A 4,081-nucleotide genomic window follows, 5' to 3' on the forward strand; every position below is an offset into this window, starting at 1 on the left:
ACGGACGCTAAATGATGATGATGATGATGATGATATATATAATTATTTTGAATTAAACATAAATTATTTCCTCTTTTCTATGACATATTTAATTATAGATACCACTTTCTTATTGTTAATAACATTAAAGAATAATCCAAAAACTAAATGCATGTGTGGATACTGTTTTCTGTTTTTGGTTGGGGTTGTAGCATTGATAGGTGCATGGCAGTAGTGATCATTCATGTCTATGATGATGTGTTTGATTGACAGTATTCAAAGAGGAATCAGATAAAAAATTTAAAGAAAACAAAAAATGATTGTATGAAAATCATATATTCTATTGGTTAAAATAATTACAGTAATTTAGTGTTACGGACATGCTCTTCTTGTAACTCTAATCTGTTACCATGACCATTTCTGCAACCGAAACCACCACCATTACTACTACCACTGCTACTCCTCTTCTTACTACTACTACTTCTACCATCAATACTACTAACACCAGTACCTCCACTACCTCTATTACTACTACTACTACTACTGCTACTACTACTAAAAATTTTAAAAACATTAGTAACTTTCAAAGTTTGGCACAAGGCCAGCATTTTTAAGGGGAGGAAAAAATGTAAATTACATTCACCCCTATAATTGGTACTTAATCAAACTTAAAGCAATGAAAAGCAAAGTTGATTCAGGCAAGATTTGAACTCAGAACATAAAGTATGAACAGAAGTATCACTGATCATTTTTTCCATGTTCTTATAATCCTGCTCTTAATGATAATAGTTTCAACTTTTAGTACTTTTAGTGGGTAGGACAAGTTGATTACATTATCCCTCTACTAAATTAGTATTTTATATTATTGACCCCAAAAAGATGAAAGGCAAAGCTGAGTTCAGTGGTATTTGAATTCAGAATGTAGAGCCAGAAGAAATACCACAAAGCTTCTTGTCCAACACAGCAATGATCCTGCCAGCTCATGCCCTTATAATAATAAGGTTAAATGTCTCAAATTTAACATAAGGCCAGCAATATTTAGGGGGGAGGATAAATCAATTATATCGACCCAGGGTTCAACTAATACTTATTTTATCAAGCCTTCTCCCCTCCCTCTAAGGATCAAAGGCAGTCAATCTTCACAGAATTTTAAACAACTAAAGATAAAGAAGAAAATGCTGCAAAGCATTTTGTCTAGCATACTAATGATTTTTGTCACCTCACTACCTTAATAATAATTATTATTATTGTTGTTGTGTTGTTGTTGTTATAAGTCTATCAAATTTTGCACAAATGCAACAATTTTTGGATTGAGGGGATGAGTCAAGTTGACTTCAGTGGGATTAGAACTCAGAATGTAAAGAATTGGAAGCAATACCAAAAAGAATTTAGTTGTATAGTTTCTTTTTTGTTTATGAAACATGTGTAAGGTGGTACGAATTAAATAGTTTATACACAAACTTTCTTGTTTTGTCATGTGTATATATTCTGTGACATACCCAACTGTGGATTCCTAACAATGCATGGTTAATAATGTAACTTCTTGTGGTCTCCCATTAGATACACACATGGCACAAAACTACCTCCCTCAAAACTACTCCCTCCTCTGTTGAGGGTTTTTGTCTTGTAAAATACTTTGTGATTTCACCAGGGCTGCTGTCACATAAAAGGCACCTAGTACAGTGTGTAAAGTGGTGAGCATTAAGAAAAGCATCCAGCTGTAGAAGCCATGCCAGAACAGACAGTTGAACTTGGCACAGTCTTCTAGCTTACCAGCTTCTAACAAAGCATGTAAGCATTGAAAACAGACTTTAAATGATGAAGTGATGACATAACTATATATCCATGCATACATACATACATATATATTTATATATATATTTAGAGAAAGAGAGAGAGAGAGAGACAGAGAGTTGAGTGAAGGAGAAAAGGAGTAGATCCAACTTACAGAGTGCAAATGACAGAGAAAATTAAAGGGGAGGATATAAGTCTAACAGCTGTTTCTGGGAGAATGTTGGTAGATGTATTCATCACAGTATGTAGGCCATAATAGAAGGCAATCAGAATTGGATAAATTGAGCTGCCATCAAGAAGTGCAAAGGTGGACAGATTAAATGTGGAGAGCAAGCAGTATTAGAGGAAGGAGGTGGTAGGATGGAGTTATGGCGAGTGTTAAGACAGAATGGTGAGAGGAGATAAATAAACTAGTTCAGAAAGAGAGTGGCGGCTTAAGAATGGAAGTATTAAGGAAGTGGTAGTCGATGTGGAGAGTTGAGAGATGAGTGGGAGGGATGCAGTGGGTAGTATTGAAGGGTAGTCAGTTATTATTGGGTGTGTATAGGTTGAGATAGTGAGAAAAGGGATGACAATTATTTGAGGGAGGGAAAGACTCTAATTAGGCAACAGAAGGAGATTACTAAAGTATGAACAAAGATATGAGAGAAGATAAAGGGAGGTGCATAGAGTGGGGAGTTAGTCGGTGATAGGGTAGCTGTGGTTAGTACTATAATGAAGGTGGATTGGTGGTGGAGGGGGAGTACTGAGGTTTGCAAAGGTGTATGAAATTGGGTAGAGGGGTGGATGTTGATTGTTTAGTAGCTAATTGATTGTGGTAGTTGCAATTGCTCTTGATTGAAGGTGAGAATTGAGACAATGGGGAAAGAATACAATTTGTGAGGGAGGTGGTATGTTGTGGGTAAGAAGAATTTTCAAAGGTAATCATGAGAAGGATGGTATTACTGGAGAAGATGCATTGCTTCGCTAACCTTGTTGTACCCCAAGGTTAATTATAATTAATGATAATCATTGTTATGAGATTATATAGATTTAATAAAATGAGTAAATGATGAGTAGAACCTGTGTTTACAAGAGAGTATTACATCTGAGAATCTATTAAGTAATCAGGGATTGTGGTTGCAAAGGATGATTAGTGATCCCTTACAAATACCAAGGTTTGAGCTGAACGAGGGAGCCTCCTTATGATGGATCGGGATAGAGTAGTTTTGGGATTTGTGGTTATGTATTTAAGTTGCTAAGGTGGTAGAATATTTAGAATTTGGATTGGAGAAAGAGTCCATTTGTGCTCAGTAGCAGTGCTTGAAATTGACATTCTGTCGTTATAGACCCTTACTTGGTGGGAGCATAGTATTATTACTCTGCACTTGTAGACTACATTTTTGCATTGACAGAAACCTCCAAGAGGGCTGAATTGAAACACCTAATAATTGCAAGTTTTCCTACCTGTTCTGTGGTTTTCCTACCTACTCTGTGGTCTTCCTACCTGCTCTAGGAAAGAAATGTGCAATTTTTGCCTTAAGTTTAGTGTTGGAGATATAAGAGTTCTTTTTACAGAAACCACTTATCTGCTGAGCTTGGTTATAGTGTGGGGCATGATTATTAAAAATATCTTTGTTAGTAGATAAGCTGGAGATTCTGATAAAAATATCTGTGACTATTCTATTAGGAGTAAGTTTAGGGTAATTTGATAGGATGTAGATATATTGTAATGATTGATAGGGTTTCTAGAAAGGGTGATATAGATTTAAGATGTTTCCAGTGTGTGTCATTTTCGAATGAGATACCTAGGTTATGATTTTTAAAAATCCTGTGGAATTGATTCCCTGTAAAGGTATGAGTCTAAGTTTGGATCATTTGAGCACTACTAAGTGTCTTCTACACTGAAAATCTCTGGACCTCATCTTCTGGCTATATATATATATATATATATATATATATATATATATATATATATGTGTGTGTGTGTGTGTGTGTGTGTGTGTGTATATTGTGTAAACATACAGGAGTTGGACAAAATAATGGAAACACCTTAAAATTTCAAACAAATTTATTTTAATATGGGGTAGGGCTGCCTGTAGCAGTAATTACAGCTTGAATTCTACAAGGTATGAACTTGTACAAAGTTTGAATTGTTTCCAAAAGAATTTTTGTCCATTTTTCAGCTAAAAGAGTCCCCAATTCTTGCAGTGATGATGGTGGAGGGTATTGACTCCTTTTCCTGTTTTCCTAAAATGCACCACAAATGTTCAATAATATTGAGATCTGGAGGCTGTGGTGGCAAGATAAGATGTTCAACTTCTCTAGA

Source organism: Octopus sinensis, unplaced genomic scaffold (assembly GCF_006345805.1).
Source record: "Octopus sinensis unplaced genomic scaffold, ASM634580v1 Contig16747, whole genome shotgun sequence".
Classification (NCBI taxonomy): Eukaryota; Metazoa; Mollusca; class Cephalopoda; order Octopoda; family Octopodidae; genus Octopus; species Octopus sinensis.